This window comes from Apium graveolens, chromosome 6 (assembly GCF_009905375.1).
Source record: "Apium graveolens cultivar Ventura chromosome 6, ASM990537v1, whole genome shotgun sequence".
NCBI classification, from domain to species: Eukaryota; Viridiplantae; Streptophyta; class Magnoliopsida; order Apiales; family Apiaceae; genus Apium; species Apium graveolens.
In genome coordinates, this window is record NC_133652.1 from 32,588,238 (window position 1) to 32,610,969 (window position 22,732).

Here is a 22,732-nt window from a genome sequence, read left to right on the forward strand (position 1 = left end):
TAATGAATATTACTTTGAATATTCATTCGAGGACTTATGACTCGGTTTATTTTATTTAATGAATATTACTTTGAATATTCATTCGAGGACTTATGACTCGGTTTATTTTTTTTAATGAATATTACTTTGAATATTCATTCGAGGACTTATGACTCTGTTTATTTTATTTAATGAATATTATTTTGAATATTCATTCGAGGACTTATGACTCCGCTTCTTTTATTAAATAATATTCTTTATTTTATTAAAGAATAATGTTTCGATAATCAAACTTATTTTCGATTATTCAAATAAAGATCGTACTTTCGTATAAGTATATCTTTGGTTATTTATTATTCATTTCAAGTATAAGTTTTAAAACTTCTACTTCAATTATTTTTATAAGGATTATCCTTATGGGAATATTATTTAAATAATAATATTCAGATATTCTCAAACATATCGGGACTGATTTATTTTATTAAATCAGCATTACTCCAAACATTCTCAAAAATGTTTTCGAGTCTTCAAAATGATTTTAAAAGTTAAAGAGGATCCCAAAACTCGTTTTTAAATTTAAGATCTTCCTTTCGAAGGGGACTTGAATACTCGCTCAAAAATTCGAGGGATCCGGCTATGTGGTGTATTTTATATTCGCAACGTGGTTGCTGTTTTGAGAAAACAATTTGATTACTTGCCCAATGTTCGGGAAGTAAGTCCATCTAATTGAGTCGGCATAAGCGACAGGCCGGGGAACGGTCTATGAAGGTGTAAGAGGCTGGGTGAGAGTCCATCCACGCGTGAGTGGCCGGGTAACGGTCTAGCGCGAGGTCCTAATGCGGCCAGGGTGATGACCGGCGAGGAATTCATGCATCTACAGTAGAAAAGGTCACTTATTGGTATCTTTGACTGATCAGCAAGATATCGGGTTTATGCCAAAATTCTTTTATTTCCAAATTCATTGGATATTACAACTTTGTTCATACTTTACATGACAGAGGTTTTCAGGAAATGTATGAGAGATATATATGGATATATATATATATATCGGGACTTAATGAAGTATCTCGTAACTTCATTTCTTTTGAATGATATTTCAAAGATTGAATCTATTCAAATCTTACCTTGTAGTCTCATCTATGTGATGAACTTTTGAAACTGATTATAACTTGAACGGTGGTAGTTTAAGTAGTATTTGGAAAAGATATAAGTATATTGGAGTATCTTGCAACTTCATCTTTTCAACTTATATCTAGTTAATGATTATCTTATGCATGACAAAGATTTTCAGAAAAATATTGAGACAAGGTTAGATATATGAGATCACCTTGCAACGATATTTTTATACAAGTTATAAACTGGAACTCTATGTATATTATGCATGGAAGAGGATTCTAAGATTTTGAAAAGTATATATACTTATATACTGAATATTTTGTGACTTGGTTGCGTTAAGATATCAAACTTGGTTCATTTCTTCTTGACCAAGACTTTCATGAGTACTATGAGAATGCTCATATATTGTTAATTATTATACATATTATTTCGGTGGGTGTGTTGCTCACCCTTGCTTTCTTCTTTCATCACACAACAACAGATAGACAAGATGAACAGGATCAAGCTCCCAATTCGCGAGCGAATAGGAAACGTTCCGCAGTTTCCTGTAGGCGTTGATGCCGTTGTAGCTGAGGTAGGATCTACCAATAGGCTAGGCTTTCAACTTTTGATGTACCAGACTTATGTATATTTATGAATTGTAATAATGGCAAGGAAAATGTAAATTTATTGAGAAACCCTTTTAAGGTGTAATGGCAAATAATTGTGGAATAAAATGACTCGTGTTATTTTTGGATATTCATCTCTGAGACTATAACTTGTGGTGTGTGTGTTTATTGTGGGGTCACAATACGAAGTAGTTGATTGTTTATTAAGATTGGGTGTTATTAAGGGAAATGGAACTCGTGACAACCCGGATCCCCGACCCCGGATTTGGGGGTGTTACAGAAATGGTATCAGAGCTAAGCGTTATAAACCTCAGAGATGATGTGACGTTATAATAATAAGTTCACTAAGATAATAAGGACTCTTGCCAAGTTCATAGTCGGACTACCTAACGTAGTACTGACACCTTTATGAGAACCCTTATAAATATCGTGATAGAAGCGTAGTTCGTTATCGTATATGGTAGCGGGACTCCGAACCCTGAGGTTGAGGAGCAACAGCGCGATGATGTTTTATTACTAATTGGAGATCGGATTGTGGATCCGATAGAGCTTCCTAACGCAGGACCGGATGATGTTCATATTGAGGATGTAGCGATTGAGGATGTTATCCTAGAAGGGATTATTGCTGAGGAGGATCCGGTGGAGGATCCTGACAAGAATGAATAAAGGACCACTGAGGAATTGATGACCATGGTTAGGGAAACTACCAGAGGTAGGACTGGCCGGTCACTACCGGAGGTTCGTTCAAGTTTGTAAAGATAGTAGCCCCTTTAATGCGGCTTACTCGTAAGACTGAGAAGTTTGAATGGACAGAGAAATGCGAGAAAAGCTTTTAAGAACTAAAGCAAAGGTTGGTGACGGCTCCTATGTTGGCATTGCCGGATGGAAAAAGGAGATTTTGTGAATTGCATTGACACTTCGCATAAGGAATTAGGGTGCTCTTATACAACACAACAAGGTAATCGCGTACGCGTCAAGACAATTAAGGGAATATAAAATTCGATATCCCCACCCATGAGCTTGGGCTCGTGGTAATAGTTTTGCCCTAAAGATTGGAGGAACTACTTGTATGGAGAGAAGTGCGAGATTTACACAAGCCATAAGTGCTCTAGTGCATTTTCACGCAGAAAGAGCTCAACATGCGCCAGAGGAGGTGGTTAGAGCTAATCAAGAATTATGATTGGGAGATTCTTTATCATTCGGGGAAAGCCAATGTGGTGGCTGATGCCCTTAGTAAAAAGGAGAGACTCAAGATGATAATGTCTTTGGGAGAGTTTATAAGAGATTTTGAGAAAATGGAAATAGAAGTGAAGGTAACTGGAGCCGGTACCGAAAAGCTGTTTGAGATTGCAATACAACCCGAATTATTGGAAAAGAACATATTATGCCAGAAAAAGTGATGAATGAAGGCAGAGAGCCAACAAATAGATAAGAGATTAATATCGAGAAAGATGATAAGGGAATAATGAGGTATTCATACAGAATTTGGGTTCCAAATGTTCAAGAGCTTAAAGATGAGATCTTAGATGAAAGCTAGTTTGAGGAAGAAGATTTATAGCAAACCCAGAACGTGATAGTCATGGAGGTCGCCATCAAGATAGAAGGAACCCATAACATAATGAAGTGGAAAATAAGGATTTAAAACATGTAGGATGACCCCAATTATGGGGAGGAGGAGGGAACGTTCAGACTAAGGAAACAAAAGTCGAGTAAGGAAAGGAGACCCGAGACGGTACTCCTATACGACAATTTATGGACCTTTCTAGACAGAACTTAGACTATTATCCCCAACCACCACCCTGAGGAAACAGTGCGGTGGAAAATTTTTTCAGGACCTTTAAGTCGCTAAGCTCTCAGAGTTCCAAGGAACAGGTTGACCCAGTCGAGGAAAGAGCCTGGCTAAAGGAAATATAGGAATCATTTGAGATTCTAAATGATGGACGAATCACAAAAGACTGTTTTTATCACTTACCTTCCTAAGAGAGAGGCCACCCGCTGGTGAAAGACCAAGAAAGGCACGGAGCCAGAGGTTATGATAAACTGATTAAAGTTCAGTCAATTGTTTTCGAGAAAGTAATTCCCAAGATTATGGAGATACTGTAAAAGCTTTAGAGACAGAACAAAGGCGGACGAGTATGATGAATTATGAAGCTAAGTTGTAAAAGTTGTCAAGATTCGTTCTGATGACAATAATCCCAAAATGACGTGATGTTTGAAGTCAATGAGTAGTGGGTTCATGAAATTATTGTAATAGAAAAGAAAATAAAAAGAAACTGAAGTGGAAAGGAATATAAAGGCAATAGAGTTGGAGGAATGATAAGGGAGTTAGATATGAGGAAACCCTAAAGACTCGTAGCAATAGAAATAGAAAAGTATGTAATCATCAGGATGAGAGTGATTCACCATGAGTTAAAGCTGATGGATGAAGGCATGAAAGATACATATATTTTTCCCCTTTAAGTTGGGAGGATTCGAGGAAACCTTGAGATAGTCCGAAGGATAAACAAGGAGACGCGAATAGACTGAGGAGGCAAGAAAGTAAGAAATTAGGAAAATTGGATGAAGGAAGTGACCTTCAAGAAAGTGAAGTGTAAGACCGGGGGCATGATACCCAGAAAGGGAGACGCCAGGTATGAAAGATATCCCAACATTGAGATGACTGTTGAGATAAACAACAAAAGTAAATATGGATTTATTAAGAAGAAGTTCACGTTGAACACGACCAATATCTTCTAGAACATCCCTGTTATCATTACCAAATCAGGCAAAAAAAGTGGATAATCGTTGTTATCTTTTGGAGGCCATATGGATTGAACTTATTTTGAATAAGGATGCTATCGTGAAATTGGTATAGACTATCGAGGTGTGAATGATTGAATAAGATAATCTATCAAGGATATATGACTAGATTTATCCATGGAAGGATGCAAGTACCTTTTTAAAGGTGGAATTAAGGATATAACTTCGATAACTTGAGATGAACCCTAGGGGAATGCATAAAGGTTGGCATTTCACCCTTAATAGGGACATTATGAGTTTGGGTAGTATGGAATGAAGGACTAAAGTAACAACAACCTTTAAAGATCAGTAGAGAAATTTTTCAGAAGTAAATAGACAATGGTTCTAGTATTAGTAAATGGTATTTTGATATGCCCTGTATCTAGGGAATACAGGAGGAACGATTCAAGGATAACCTTAGAGGTTTTATAAGGAGAAAGGTATTATTTGAAGTTCTCAAGAATAGAAATTTGATAAAGGAAAAATGGCAAAATTATAATAATGCCAGGTGGGCACGTGTTAAACCATAAGAAGTATAGATCGACCCAATGGAGGTCGATATTGGTGAAAACGAGAAGGACCCAAGATAAGAGACGTCCTAAGTATGATCGAGAGTCAGTCGTGACAATGTTCACATCTAAAGACTAAGGCAATGACTTATGGAAAAATGGTGATTTTTTTTCTTTTCTCACTAGGACTTAAGAAAAGCATTTTCACATAAGCAGTGATTGAAATGAGGTAGAAAATTTAGTTGGAGGTGGTTAAAATGACATTGATTGTAAGGAAATTTTAATATCAGGAAAGGCCAAAGAGGTGGCCGACACTTTAAATATAAGAGGATAATTATAGGCGCTCGTGCCAGAGGAATATAGTGATGATGGTTGAAGCCGTGAAGGTTGTATTATGGTTTGGAAGATTGACATTCCTTCTGATGACTTTGCAATATCCAACCGTAATAGTAGTTTGGTAAAGGTTTAATTCGTGTAATCGCCATGGGCGGGCTATCTATCTTAGAAGGTACTATCTTAAGATAAGCCAGGACCGTGTTACGAAATGACTAAATGAACCTTTGAGATGCATGTCTCCCAATAAAGACATATGGTTAATAATGGTATTAACCTGCTATCATTGCTTTGATTGAAACTCTTCTGTAATTTTATCTCCTTCATGTCATGAAAGTATGTCAGGAGCTGGAGTGTTCTTCATGAATTATGAATGGTGATTATGTTAACTCCTTAGAAGAATTCGATACGACAGGTATGGACTCCGTATGGTTAGCTATTAAGATTCCAAGGAAAACGAATGATTACCGTAGGTCCGTGGTGGAGTATAGTAATGCATCAACAATTCTTTGAATAATGAGCCGATTACAACCGCGAGAGTTGTATGGTAATGAATGTTGAGATTAAGTACCACTAATCGAGTCGTCGTGGTGTATAAGTTATCATTGATAGGCTAACTAAGTCGATTATCTACCTATTGAATACTTATTCCTTCTTATCAATAGAGAGTCGTATTACTATACGAGGAAGGTTGCGGTGCAAGCATAGAATTCTAATAACGATGATGTCTAGAATGAAATCCTAGATTCGATTTCGATGTTGAGGGAGTTTCAAAGGTGATTGTGTATAAGCTCGTACAAGAGCATGGGTCCATAGAATGATGGACGGGATAGCAAAAATATTTAGGCATGTGAAATGCGATGCTATAATACTTGATATTGATATATATACGTATATGTTTTGTTCTCCTACGATAAACCTCTATAGTTCAGAGGTAGATTCCTAGCCAGATATTTTGTGGCAGTATTTTTATATATATACGATTCTCTTCAATTCGTTCTTTTCTCTCCTTTTCATTTCATGTAAGCTGAGAAGAACAACCCTTCCAGAAGGGGAGGTATTGCCGAATGACTATCTATCTATGTGATAGAAGCCTAGTAGGATACCACATGTTGTTTAATTGCTTGTCAAGTACTACAGGCTGGCCACTATCTGTACTAACAATGCGATATAACAAGTGTTCATGATCATAGTGATCTCTCAATAAATTCTTTTACTTCTATACGATGGATCAAGCTTTCAAAGATAGAAGCAGCTAGGAAGGAGTAGTATCAGTGTGGTGGTATTCTGAATCTAACGCGTTCGTGATACTAAGGTTGACGCAATTATTAAAAGGTTATAGAATGCTAACGAGCAAAAGTGTAACCAGTATAGTATTATGTACGGAAGATAGTAATGACTACGAACTGGAAAAGAATGGGTATTGAGAAGCAAAAGCTATAATGCTAGAAGCTATGATGAGAGTCTGTGCAATAGACTTGAGAGAAATTGGAACGATCACTTAACACGGATTGAGTTTTCTTACGATAATAGATCATATGTCAGTATTGAGATATCGCCTTATGAGATCCTTGAGGGAAGACAATGTCGATCTCCCTTATGTTAGGATGAAGTTGTAGAGCGCAAGATGCTTGGACCAGCAGTAGTCCAAAGGACCAAGGATATAATTGATCTAATCAGAGGACGGCTGGTAATAGCCCAAGTTGGATATAAGAAGTATATTTATTTGACACGAAATGAAAAAGAGTAGGAAGTAGGGGACCTAGTGCTGTTATAGGTATTCCCTTGGAAAGGAGGGATGTGGTTCGAAAAGAAAGGAAAGCTAGGCTCACGAATTGTTGGACCCTTGGACATATTAAGTCATATTGGGAAGTTAACATATGAGCGCATAGGCATGCAACCAAACGTAACCTATATGGAGCAACCGGGAAAGGTTATAGATTGAAAAGGAACAAGTGCTTAGGAGAAGGGTTATCAAACTAGTCAGAGTTTGATGGTAGAACCACAATGTGGGAAAATTGACTTGAGAGTTAGAAAGTGCAATGCTAAGAAAGTATCCCTATTCATTTTTATCTGATTCCGGGACGGAATCCTTTAAAGGAGAGGAGACTGTAATAACCCCAATTTTTGGAATTTTTGAAACACGGATGAATAGTAACTTTTGCTGATGATGCTGATTAAGGAAAATTATCAGACCACGCTATATAGGAGTACTGTTATGGAAATTCTAAGATCGTATTAGTATTCCATAAAGTAAATAAGTGTATGTAAAGATCATCAGAATCCAAATTCGAACACTTTGATTTTTCCCGAAAACCCACCAGATACCGAAAGAATTGAGTATAAGGTAACATGATTAAAAGGATTTAATTCAAGGATTATAAGAGAGGATCATAAAAGGAATATAAAATATTAAGAAAGGTTTAGGGGAACCCAAGTAATAAGATCCCGGGTATGATCCCTCAAACAATAAACGAGAACGAAAGTTAAGTGAACCGTATAACAGATCAGCGATCATTAGCCAAGTAATTAGGGGTTAATCAAAGAGGTTAATGGACGATGATGTCATCACACCAACAAGAGGAAGACAAGTGTAACAAGATGACATAAGCAGATGACATAAACATGACCAAAAAGGAAAGGAAGTGTTGGTTGATTATAAACCACACAAAATTTACCATGGTTAAAAGGTTAATTAATCAAAACAAAAACAAAACAACCAATCCAAGGCAAAACAAATCACAAAACACAATTTAGAAGTTGACTTTTGATTTCCAAGAACAAAAGCTCTCGGCCAAAACCAGAGCAGCACCTTCAAACTACCATATCTCCTTCAATACATACTCAAATAGTATGTTATATAGCTCTTTGGAAAGGTATTGAGATGGCCTACAACTCTTGTTCACAAGTCTCATCCAAATAAGTAAGGTATGACCCTCGTTTTGACAGTTCTTTCAATCTGACTTTTAGAAACTTCAAAACCTAACTTTGTGTTCTTGATTTCTTTGGAAAGATCAAGCTTGTAGGAGGTTAGATTAAGGCTCCCTAAGGCTTCCTAGCAACTTAACACCTACCAAGGAAGGTATCAACTTCAAACCCTAGCTTTAATTTTATGATTCCATTAAGTTTTATTGAAGCATTGTTAGTATTAAGGCTTGATCTTTGATTATAAGTAGTTTTGGTAGATTTGTATTGGTTTTGAATATTGGGTCTTTGATTGGTTGGATAAATTGGTAAAATTTGGAGTTGGGGACTGAGTTTGTAGTATGATGGTTGAATATTGTTGTATTGGTGGTTTTGAGTGAATTGATGATAATTTAGAGTGTTAATTAAATTGGAAATCGCGTATACATAAACGTCATAATGCCCGATTTTCCTTAACTGTTCTGTTCTTAACATCAGGACCCTTGAACTTACTGTTAGTTTTGACCATTGCCATGATTAGATAGTTCATGTTACGAGCTTCGTTTTGATATGTGGTTCGCTTGAATCCGATGTACGGTTTAGGAGAAACGACCGTTTTAAGTAACGGCATTTCACGACCGAACCATTACCCCTCGCCTTACTTTGAAACCTTGGTTAAGGTCCTTAAATGACTAATTGGAGTATGAATCAATTATGTAAAGTGGATTAGGCAGTTGGTAGGGTACTCGCAAAATAATCGCCTTAAAATTCTTAATGGTTAATTTATTAAAAATGGTGGAACCAAGGGTACTCGAACGACTTATGTGATTCATTAAGCGTAGAAGTGACCATAAGCGAACGTTAAAGTTCAATTGGTTAAAGTCTAGTTTCTTAAGCGATCGGGGTTTAATTCCGACTTATGTTGTTGTTCATAGGTTATCAGACCCACTTTAAGCTTAAGTCTATCCGGGAACACTCAGGCAAGTTTTCTACCCGTTATACTGTTGTTGTGATGTATATATGTATATGCATTATCTTGTGATAGATGCATATTGGTTAATTAGCAAATCTTGCGATATATTGGAGCATGCTGATATGGTTTATATGCATGTTTGTTTCATAATCTTGATATGTAATTATTGATTCAATTGCTTATAATTGCATAATACCTATGCTAGAGATAAGCAGTAGTAGAGTATACCCTTAGTATAGGGAACTAAAGGCGAACATTTTCTAAAATCGGGAGTCGATGTTCCCGAGTATATTATATATATATATATATAGTTTTCAAAACTATTAATCTAATAAGGTTTATTCGATAACTTTATTTTTATTAATGAATATTACTTTGAATATTCATTCGAGGACTTATGACTCGGTTTATTTTATTTAATGAATATTACTTTGAATATTCATTCGAGGACTTATGACTCGGTTTATTTTATTTAATGAATATTACTTTGAATATTCATTCGAGGACTTATGACTCGGTTTATTTTTTTTAATGAATATTACTTTGAATATTCATTCGAGGACTTATGACTCTGTTTATTTTATTTAATGAATATTATTTTGAATATTCATTCGAGGACTTATGACTCCGCTTCTTTTATTAAATAATATTCTTTAATTTATTAAAGAATAATGTTTCGATAATCAAACTTATTTTCGATTATTCAAATAAAGATTGTACTTTCGTATAAGTATATCTTTGGTTATTTATTATTCATTTCAAGTATAAGTTTTAAAACTTCTACTTCAATTATTTTTATAAGGATTATCCTTATGGGAATATTATTTAAATAATAATATTCAGATATTCTCCAACATATCGGGACTGATTTATTTTATTAAATCAGCATTACTCCAAACATTCTCAAAAATGTTTTCGAGTCTTTAAAATGATTTTAAAAGTTAAAGAGGATCCCAAAACTCATTTTCAAATTTACGATCTTCATTTCGAAGGGGACTTGAATACTCGCTCAAAAATTCGAGGGATCCGGCTATGTGGTGTATTTTATATTCGCAACGTGGTTGCTATTTTGAGAAAACAATTTGATTACTTGCCCAATGTTCGGGAAGTAAGTCCATCTAATTGAGTCGGCATAAGCGACAGGCCGGGGTACGGTCTATGAAGGTGTAAGAGGCTGGGTGACAGTCCATCCACGCGTGAGTGGCCGATTAACGGTCTAGCGCGAGGTCCTAATGCGGCCAGGGTGATGACCGGCGAGGAATTCATCCATCTACAGTAGAAAAGGTTACTTATTGGTATCTTTGCCTGATCAGCAAGATATCGGGTTTATGCCAAAATTCTTTTCTTTCCAAATTCATTGGATATTACAACTTTGTTCATACTTTACATGACAGAGGTTTTCAGGAAATGTATGAGAGATATATATGGATAGATATATATATATCGGGACTTAATGAAGTATCTCGTAACTTCATTTCTTTTGAATGATATTTCAAAGATTGAATCTATTCAAATATTACCTTGTAGTCTCATCTATCTGATGAACTTTTGAAACTGATTATAACTTGAACGGTGGTAGTTCAAGTAGTATTTGGAAAATATATAAGTATATTGGAGTATCTTGCAACTTCATCTTTTCAACTTATATCTAGTTAATGATTATCTTATGCATGACAAAGATTTTCAGAAAAACGTTGAGACAAGGTTAGATATATGAGATCACCTTGCAACGATATTTTTATACAAGTTATAAACTGGAACTCTATGTATATTGTGCATGGAAGAGGATTCTAAGATTTTGAAAAGTATATATACTTATATACTGAATATTTTGCGAATTGGTCGCGTTAAGATATCAAACTTGGTTCATTTCTTCTTGACCAAGACTTTCATGAGTACTATGAAAATGCTCATATATTGTTAATTATTATACATATTATTTCGGTGGGCGTGTTGCTCACCCTTGCTTTCTTCTTTCATCACACAACAACAGATAGACAAGATGAACAGGATCAAGCTCCCAATTCGCGAGCGAATAGGAAACGTTCTGCAGTTTCCTGTAGGTGTTGATACCGTTGTAGCTGAGGAAGGATCTACCAATAGGCTAGGCTTTCAACTTTTGATGTACCAGACTTATGTATATTTATGAATTGTAATAATGGCAAGAAAAATGTAAATTTATTGAGAAACCCTTTTAAGGTGTAATGGCGAATAATTGTGGAATAAAATGACTCGTGTTATTTTTGGATATTCATCTCTGAGACTATAACTTGTGGTGTGTGTGTTTATTGTGGGGTCACAATACGGAGTAGTTGATTGTTTATTAAGATTGGGTGTTATTAAGGGAAATGGAACTCGTGACAACCCGGATCCCGGACCCCGGATTTGGGGGTGTTACACATGGTCATCTTCATTATTATCCTTTTTCTTCAGTATCTGACTGGTTGAGCATTTGGACTTAACTACCTTCTCCTCCCCTTTTGGCATCATCAGGTAGTAGGAGAGAGAGAAGAAGTTCTACTGAAGATTGAATTTCATCCAGTTGAGCTTTTTGAGAAGCTTGATTCTGCAGGACCTCAGTAATTTGGGCCTGTTGCTTCTCTTGAACCTTCTCAATTGCTTTAACTTTTTCAAAAATAGGTCTGATAAACCTCTTTTTATCAAGCTTGGTCTCCATATCCAGCTTTTCAGCTTTTTCCAGAAGTTTGTCAACCTTTTCATGAGTTGTAGAGTGTTGACGTTGAAGAGTCTTGATACTTAGAGTTGTGACTTTGAGTTGAGTCTTGAAATTAGAATTTGTCATCAGCTCATCAGTTTTAGCAATATGCTCTGTCAAAACTTTAGAGCTTGGAATGAAATCAGATTCATTCCACTTCTTGGTCCACTCAACCCCTCTGTGAGTTTGTTCCCAAGGAACAGGAGCATCCTTTTCAAAAAATTTCTCAATGAGTGCCTCCTTTCCAAGAATAGGAGTTGGAGTATCTAGTGAAACACTGTCTCTAGAACTTGAAGAAGACTCATTGTCCTCTGACAACACAAGAGTGTGTGAGGCTATAGGAGATTCTGGTAAAACTTCATCTAAATTATGATCTTCAGGTTCCTGATCTAGAATTGGTGTAGATGGTATCTCAGCATTCAAGGTTGGAGAATTAAATGTAGATGGCTGAGCTGCTGTTGGAGCTTCCAGATAAAGAACAGTTGGAAGGTGCAGCCTATGGATGTCAATTTCAGGACTTAATCCTGAGTCTTCAACTGTAACTTTGTCATGAAGAGGAAAGACAGGAGGTGTGATCACTGTATCCTAAATAGTGTCTTCAGCCTGAGTTGGAGGTGGTAAGGATTCAATTACTATTGGCTGTGAGATCAGAGATTCCTGATCCCCTTCCTCATCTTCATTAGTGTCCTTAGATGGAGGCTTAGCCATATGCCTTCCTGCCCTCATTTTCTTTAATCTTCTTGATAGTGAAGGAGTTGCTTGAGCAGCATCAGAACTTACAGTTCTTTTCCTTTTCAAATTACCAGAACCCTCAGCTTCAGTCTTTTTCTGATGGGTTGACCCTTCAGCTTCTTTTGTCATAGGTTCTGATGCATGAACCTGTGCTTCTTCTTCATCTGATTCATCCCTTAGAATCATCCTTCTTCTCCTTGGTGGATATTTAGGAACAGATTTTATTCTAGAAGTTTTGGATCTTGATGCTGTAACAGATGGTTGTTGATATTTGGATTGAGTTGGTTGGAAGTATGTTCTGATGGTAGGTTTAGTTGGGTGAGGTTGAGAAGTGGTAGGTTGTGTAGGTGTTGATGGAGGTTGGAATGGTTGGACATCAGGATATATGGTAGTAGAGATGTTTGGGTCAGAGTTTACTAAGACCTGTTTGACTGACTGTGGAATTTGGAGGGGTCTTAGTACAGCCTTCTTATTGTCAATGGATAATTAGTCAGTAAAAGCTCTTTTAGCAAGTTTAAATGGTGTAATTGACTCACTAAAATTCTGAGGTGCATCAGAACAACAGAAACTGTATAAAAGATGACAGATTCTAGCAAAATAAACTGTATTTCTATCTTCTATCATCATATCACCTATGAAACCTAGTACAACACTAGGATAATCAAAATGAGATTGAGTAATTAGAGCATACCCAATTTGCTGACTAAGGATTGGAATTGCATCAAAGTTTGAACATTTGTTTGCAAAAGTTCTGGTAATGCAGTAAAAGAAGAAACTCCATTCCTTCCTTATGTATGTCCTCTTCAATTTTCCCATCTTGGACAATGATTTTTCATAACCCAGATTGGCCATCATCTGTTGAAGAGCTGGCTCCTCAACTGCTGAACTGTAGACACAGTTTTCTGGAAGATGTAAAGCCTGTCGAACAGTTGATAAGGTAACCAAGTGTTCATCTTCCCCTATTGTAAATATGATGCTTAGGGACCCACCTTGTCCATTATCATCATAGACACCACTCCTCCAAAACTCCAGTACCTGCGTTCCTGAAAGTGATTAAGGTTGGGTCAATGCATACCCAATCTCGCTGTTAGCAAGAAAGTCCTGAATGAAGTGAAGATCTGATGAAGCTTCATCCTTGCTAAGAATAGCCAAGTAGTTGTTAGGAACAAACTTGGCTCCATTGAAAATGATGTCCTTTGGTGCCATTTCTATGAAAAATCAAGTGAGAATAGTGTGTACACAAACTGTTTGATAAAATGCCTGTGTAAAAAATAGAGCTTCAGAGAATATTAGATAGAGAGAGAGAATAATAGAGATAAGAAAAGAATTAGAAAGTAGGTAAAAGATTGTAAAATCTTTTAACTCCCATATTTATACTCTCTCTACTCAATAGCTCTTTTTGGAAGTAAAACTGACACTTTACACCTGTCAGCCAGTAAATGATTAAAGCAGGAGTTAGTGGGCACGAGAAATAAGCAATAATTATTATGCACATACAATTTTTCAAGGCAAACACGTTTCCCACTAACCAAATGATTATGACTATTTTTATCTCACTTAAATATATTCTGATAATATATGACTATTACAGTATTTACAACAAATAAGTCAAGTAAATAAATGATGCCACATAAGCATCAGAGTTTCCATCAGGATTTGCAACAGAACATTATTATTATCAGAATTTAATGGTCATCAGAATATGGCTTCTTTACTCAAAAAGTGAATGTCTGTTTCTGTGATTCTTCATACAAATACTGACTTGTTTCTTCAGAGTTTAATCATCAGAACTTTCATCAGAGCTTGTCCTCAGAATTTATGCAAATGACACTTTACTGTTTGTCTGAAACAACTTAATCACCATAGTAATTTTCATTATTCATATGGAGTGAGGGTGTGTGCATTTAGCAAAATATCAAATAAAGATTAAAGTCTGATAAACTTTAGTATATCTTAGAAATAAGGCATAACTAAGACAAGTGCTTAAAATATGTCTTTGATTATGAAGTCTACTATAGAACAAATTTATGCAAGAGTCCACCTCAACTGTTTGTGCTCATTTTATGCATCTTTTGAAATTCCTTTTTACAGTGGCTTCTCAGTGTAAAAGAGTTACAACTGCTATCAGAATTTATGCTATTATCAGAGTATTTCTCCAGTAATTAGAGAATGTGAAAAGTCACCAAGAAAAATTTATTTGCTTTTCTAATGCATATAACTTAATACCAGCAATGCACTTGGGTCTTCCCTTCCACATATTTACTCTAGATCTCAAAGGAGTACCTGACTTCAATAAGTGAGGCTTATCAAGCATGTAGTTCATCCTTCAGATTTACTGACATCAGAATTTGACAGATAAGAAGTAAGAATCTAGTTTTTGACTTAGTAATAAGATACACAAAGTAAATTTGATTAAGCTCATCATCAGAATTTGCTTGTGTTAATGAATTTCCACATAAATAACTAATTCAAACATGGAATTTCTAGTATGTTAAAGACTACTAGGTTAGCATCTAGCAAATTAATCCTCATTGGATTAAATAGTCACAGAACATTCAAAACACTATCAGAGTATATAGATCCACATCAGATAACAATCAGTATTTAATGTATTACAATTTAAGCACATATTACATGAAGATAAGACAATCTGTAAACACTGATCATAAATTCTGATGCATGAGAACAAAAACTAAGCAGATTTTGAGAAAGAACCTGAAACCATTCCAAGTTCATTTACCAGTCTTGTAAAAGTAGCTTCACATAGTGGTTTTGTGAAGATATCTGCTAGTTGTTGATCTGTTGGAACTAAATGCAATTCCACTGTACCTTCCATCACATGTTCCCTTATGAAATGGTACCTAATACTGATGTGCTTTGTCGTTGAGTGTTAAACTGGATTACCTGTCATAGCTATAGCACTTTGATTATCACAGTAGATAGGTATTTTAGAAATTTTAACCCATAATCCAGTAACTGATTCTTCATCCAAAGAATCTGTGCACAACAGCTTCCTGCAACAATATATTTTACTTCTGCAGTTGATGTGGAAATTGATTTATGTTTCTTGCTAAACCAAGAAACCAATCTGCCTCCAAGAAATTGGCAGCTTCCACTAGTGCTTTTCCTGTCTATTTTGTATCGTGCAAAATCTGCATCTGAGTAACCTGTTAGCTTAAAATCTGATTCTCTAGGATACCACAATCCTAGATCAGCTGTACCCTTGAGGTACTTGAAAATTCTTTTCATAGCTGTTAAATGAGGTTCTCTTGGATCAGCCTGAAATCTTGCACAGAGACTGGTAGCATACATGATATCAGGTCTACTTGCAGTTAAATAGAGTAAAGAGCCAATTATACCTCTGTAGTTAGTAATATCTACTGATGAACCAGTATCTTTATCTAACTTAGTTGCAGTGGCCATGGGAGTGGATGCAATTGAACAATCTTGCATTCCAAATTTCTTGAGTAAATTTCTGGTGTACTTAAATTGATTTATGAAAGTACCTTCTTCATTTTGCTTGACTTGAAGTCCCAGAAAATAGATAAGTTCTCCCATCATACTCATCTGATATCTTGACTGGATTAGCTTTGCAAACGTTTCACAGAGTTTGGCATTTGTAGAACCAAATATGATATCATCAACATATATCTGTACCAAAAGTAAGTCCTTTCCATGGTTGAGGTAAACCAAGGTTTTATCAATTGTACCTCTGTGAAATCCACTTTCATGAAGGAATTGAGCTAAAGTCTCATACCATGCTCTTGGAGCTTTCTTAAGGCCATAAAGTGCTTTGTCAAGTTTGTAGACATGATTTGGAAATTTTGGATCTACAAATCCTGGTGGTTGTTCAACATATACCTCTTCTTCCAATTCTCCATTGAGAAAAACACTTTTCACATCCATTTGAAAGACTTTAAACTTTTTGTGAGCAGCATAAGCCAAAAAGTTTCTTATGGATTCCAATCTAGCAATTGGTGCAAATGTTTCATCATAATCAATACCCTCCTGTTGAGAGTAGCCTTTGGAAACCAGCCTTGCTTTGTTTCTTGTAATTATGCCATCACTGTCAGTTTTGTTTCTGAACACTCATTTTGTGCCAATAATTGATCTATTCTTTGGTATTGGCACTAGGGTCCAGACTTTATATCTTTCAAATTTATTTAACTCTTTCTGCATTGCTTGCACCCAATCAGCATCTTGAAGAGCTTCTTCCACCTTTTTTGGTTCAGTCTGAGACAGAAAAGAATGATAGAGACATTCATTTGATGTTGCAGTTCTAGTTCTGACGCCTGCTTCAGGATCTCCAATTATTAAGTCAGGTGTATGTGATTTGGTCCACTTCCTTGCAGATGGAAGTTGATTTATAGAACTGGATCCCCCCCATGATTCATGATGTCTCCATCAGCACTTTCTGATGCTCCCCTTGTAGTTATGCTCTTTGAGACTTCAGAATTTAAGTTGGATCCTTCAGGATTTGAAGAATTAAAGTTTCCAGAATTATCAGAATTTGGCTCATCAGAACTTGATGAATCAGAACTTGAAGAGCCAGTGACAGGTTCTGATGCTTCTTGAGAGTCTTGAGTTGTGGTAGGATCTTTAGCTTGCTCCCCCTGAACAGGTGCACTTTCCCTTGGAGTAGTTACCACAGTTTCAATGACATCATAATTTAACCCGTCAGAACTTACAGGATCAGGATTTAGGCCATCAGAATTTATAAAATTTAAATCTTCATTTTCAAATCTCAGCTGATCATGATAATTGAAATCTTCAAGTCCGATAATCTTCTTATCATCAAAAGATACATTGATAGATTCCATGACAACCCTTATTCTTAAATTGTAAACTCTGAAGGCTTTTGTGGAAAGTGGATATCCAACAAAAATTCCTTCATCAGCTTTTAGATTAAATTTTGACAGCTGTTCAGGATGAGTCTTATGAACAAAACACTTACATCTAAATACATGAAAGTATTTCAAATTTAGCTTCTTTTTCTTTACCATCTCATGTGGTGTTTTTCCATGCTTATTTATGAGTGTAGCATTCTGTGTAAAATAAGCAGTCTACACAGCTTCAGCCCAAAAGTAAGTTGGTAGCTTTGCTTCATCAAGCATAGTTCGTGCAACTTCAATGAGAGTTCTGTTCTTTCTTTCTACAACTCCATTTTGCCGTGGAGTTCCAGGTGCAGAAAATTCCTGCTTAATTCCATGCTCTTTGAAGAACTCTTCCATGATTGAATTCTTGAACTCAGTGCCATTATCACTTCTTATGATTTTAATAGAATCTTTGACCAATTTATCCAGCTATCTGACATGATCAGTTAGAGTAGATGCAGTTTCATTCTTCTTGTGCAAGAAATACACCCAAGTGTATCTTGTGAACTCATCCACTATAACCATAGCATATTTCTTCTTTGTAATTGGCATGACATTGACTGGACCAAATAGATCAACATGCAGTAGGTGATAAGGCTCAAGAATTGAGGATTCAGTTTTTTTCTTGAATGAAGATTTTCTTTGTTTTGCCTTTTGACATGAATCACAAAGGCCATCAGGAGCAAATACTGATTTTGGCAGTCCTCTCACAAGATCTTACTTTACTAGCTCATTTATGTTGTTGAAATTTAAATGAGAGAGTCTCTTATGCCAATTCCAACTTTCTTCAATTGATGTTCTACTCAACAGACATATTGCAGAACCATCAGAGTTTGTTGAAAGTCTGGCTTCATATATGTTACCATGCCTGTAACCTTTCAGAACCACTTTTCCTGTAGAATTACTTACAACTTCATAGTGTTCTTCAAAGAAATCTACATTATAACCTCTGTCAAAGATTTGACTCACACTTAGCAGATTGTGTTTAAGTCTTGAGACAAGAGGTACTGTTTCAATGATGACATTCCCAAGATTGATATTGCCATATCCCAGAGTTTTTCCCATGTTGCCATCTCCATAAGAAACTTCTGGGCCATCTTTCTCCACAAAGTCTGATAGCAGGGCTTTATTTCCCGTCATATGTTCTTAACATCCACTGTCTAGAACTAGGATGTTTTTCCTGTTGCCCTGCAATCACAAAGACCACTATTGGTTAGTTTTAAGGATCCAGACTTGCTTGGATCCTTTGGCCTTTTTAACTTTGTTAGCATTTGCAGTGGATTTAATTTCAGAGTTTATGCTAACATGTTGTTTATCAGACTTTATATCAGACTTTGCATCTGAATTTACTCTAGAAGGAATTACACTAACTTTCTTTAAAGAAGGTTTTATTTGATAATAATCATAGTACAAACTATGATATTCCTTACAAGTATAAATGTAATGCCATTAACTACCACAATAAAAATAAGGATTTTGTGGTTTAAACCTAACAGACTGACTCTTAACTCCTGATTTAGGAGGTAAAGAGTTTATATCTTTATTTTTCCTGCAAAAAGAAGCAAGATGGTTAGAGTTTCCACAGTTATAACATTTCTTTCTAGGAGCATTAGGAACAGGCATATAATTATTACTTTTATTCACACCTTCCTTCCCATTCCTATTTTTCCTAACTTCCTTTACATTGTTCACATTTCTTATCTCTTTCAGCTTATGCTTAAGCTGCTTCTTTGTCATTTAGCCTATGTTAATGGGACTTACCTTTGGCTTAGCAGTCTGATTAACAACAGTTGGCTCAATTTTCACATTTCCTTTCTCACTTTTATCATCTCCATACCCTAAGCCCTCTTTCCAGTTTCCACTACTTAGTATATCCTGAGTTGTTCTGCCAGAGTTAATCCAAGTTCTGATGATCTCTCTTTCCTTTTCTAAATCAATTTTTAGAGATTCATTCAATTTTAGTACTTCATCTCTAACATACAAAGCCTCATCTCTTTCTTTCTTAGTTTGATGAAGAAAAACTAACTCCTTTTCTAAAGAGTCATTTCTGTTTTTAAAAGCAAGATTTTCAGATGTTAATCTTTCACATGTCAAAGTCTGATCTCTATAACTAATGAACATGGTTTTAAGATATAATCTCAACTCAGTAATATCATCGGTATGAAAAATATAAGTTGTTTGAGGTACCTTCAATTCAGCAGTTTCAGTACTGCTATCAGTATTTGCCATCAAGGCATAGTTCACCTCATCTTCAGAATATGAAGTGTCTGTCCAACTTTTCTTCTTTGTGACAAGTGCCTTACCTTTGTCATTTTTTCCTTTCTTGCAGTCAGGAGATATGTGGCCTCTTTCACCACAATTGTAGCATTTGACATTTGAGTTGTCTTCTCTGTCATACTTTCCTCCTTTACCTTTAAACTTTCTGAATCCTTTCTTATCAGAACTTCCACCTTTCCTGGAAAACTTTTTGCCCTTTTTGAATTTCCTGTAGGCTATCTTTGTGATACCCTTCACCATAAGAGCACACAGTTGCATCATCTCTGCATTAACATCCATTTCAGGTAAACTTTCAGTTTCTGAATCATCATCATCAGAATATGATGACTCTGAATCAGACTTTATGATGAGAGCCTTTCATTTGCCCCTCTTTGAGGAAACCACTTTAGGAGATTCCTCCTCAGCTTTACGAGCAACTGTCCTTGACTTTCTTCCATGCCTCTTGCTCCTTTGATCCATCTCAAGTTCATAAGTCTTGAGCATACCATAAATTTCATCAAGAGTAGTTTCAGTAAGGTCATAGTTGTCTCTTATGGTAGTAGACTTCAAATCCCAATTTTCAGGAAGAGCTAAAAGGAATTTTATATTTGAATCTTCAAGATCATATTCCTTGTCCACCAGTGACAGATCATTCAAGAGTTTGACAAAACTGTCATATAAGTCAGTTAATGACTCATCAGCTTTTGAGTCAAAGTGCTCATACTCTGAGTGAGTATAGTCCTTCTGTTCTTTTTGAATGCATCAGTTCCCTGGCATCTTGTCTCCAAAGCATCCCATATCTCCTTTGCAGTCTTGCATCCAATTACCATGTTTGACATGACATTATCAATGGCACTATGCAGCAAATGCCTTACCCTTGTATCCTTGGCAATAGATGAGATGTCTTTAGTTATGTAATCACCTTTCTGCTTTGGTATGGACTTTGCTGGTTGATCAGCAACTGCAACAGAGAGCTTGGTAGGCTTATATGGTCTTTCATTAATTCTGTCAAGGTATTCTGGATCTGTAGCTTTCATAAATATATATATCTTCACTTTCCATATGGGATACTCAGAAGGTCTCAGTATGGGAACCCTAATAGTCTATATCGACTGTGGGTTTGAGTGTTTTGAGTATCTTGAGTTTTGGTGGGCTTGGTTGGAGTTTGTGTTTCTTCAGACATGATTGTTTGGATCTTTACAGTATGTGTGTTAACAGAAAAGCTCTGCTTGTTAGGTCACACAACACTGTAGAAGGGGGTTGAATATAGTGTTTATACAATCAAATTGATTTGAACACAAGTATGTAACAAAGATCAAGTATATTCAATAAACTCTGTTATAATAAGAACTGTTGTTCTCTCTCAGTGATGAACAATATCACTAAGAGCTGCTAGGTTACAATGTATAATCTTCTCGATAATAATAACACCTATAGTGTAAACCCTAAGCTGTGTTTATATAGTACACAGTTACAAGATATATTCTAATTGATATGGAATATAATTTTGTCTCCTAAAATATATCAATTAGATATCTTCTACAAGTCTTCTAGTCCTCTAACTCTTCATGCATATCTTCTTTTATTTTAGTCCAGATATTCTCCTGTAAATCAGTCGCATTCCTTATCTGAAAGTCTTCCCGCACTTAAGTACTGGTATGTATCTTCTGACACCTTAAGTTCTGATATTAAGTTCTGACTTCAGTAAGTTCTGATTTCAGTAAGTCCTGATATGTCATGTTGTTAAGTTCTGAAAACTAAACACAAATCAGATTTGACATGACATCTCAAATATATCTAACAATTTTATTCTGGACATAATAAAATTAACATACTTATACTTTACCATATATAAACATCAACATATCAACACTAATCATTAGATAATTCACCAAAAATCAAATAATTATTTATTGATAAAAAAAATTACATGATATGTCCCGGATATTACATCTTTCCCCCTTAAAAGGATTATGTCCCCAGAATCTCCAAGTAAACAATTGGGGGTACTTTTTTCGCATATGGCTTTCTAGCTCCCAATTTGACTCTTCAACTTTTGGGTTTCTCCACAATACTCTTACTAAATTTACAACTTTATTTCTCAATACCTTTTCTCTCTTTTCTAGAATCTCTACTGGATTCTCTACATACTGTTACGACCGGCATTTTGTGTAATATTACTTGTGGACTTGGTATAATATTAGAGCCGAATGTAAATATACTTAATGGTTATACGTTGTCTGAATGAAAATTTCTGTATTTTAAATTTGCTTTATGTAGTATATGATTTTTCAAAGCAAGAGTTTATTTATTTCCCTTACTTTTGATTTATAAGGTATATTCCAAACCTTGGAAAATTTTCTTTTAAAAGTTATTTTGCTCACAAATTTCAAATGTGATTTTATAAATTTCTAAAAATCCAAGTTATTTTATGGTATAAATTTTATAATTTTTGAACTTGTATTTTATTTTATAAAAATAAATCTTTACAAATTTTATTTGGTATAATTAGCAAATTACATAGAAGCCCTTGCATGCAAATCACCCTTCTATTCTCTCAAAGGGCAAAGAAGACCTTTCCAACCCCACTAACTCATTTGTTGATTACCAAATTACCACACTAACCTTGCATGCAAAATGGCCTAACTTTAGCTAGAGGTCATTTTTGTACATTCTCACATCCATTCATTATTTTGTCAACCCAAAAGCATAAAACCAAAAACCAAGTGGGAGAAGTCATTTTCACTCACTCCACACTCCAACACACCTCATTTTTCTCTCCTCCCCTCCCACCCTTGTTGCTCTCGGCCGAAGCCCCCCCATCCCCCACTCCCTTCCATTTTTCATTTCATTTCTCATCTTCCCTAGTGTAAATCTTCTACCTACATTCATTTTATATACTTCCCAAGAGTTTTGTGACTTGGGAGATGAAGTTTCATGGTTGCATGTGTAGT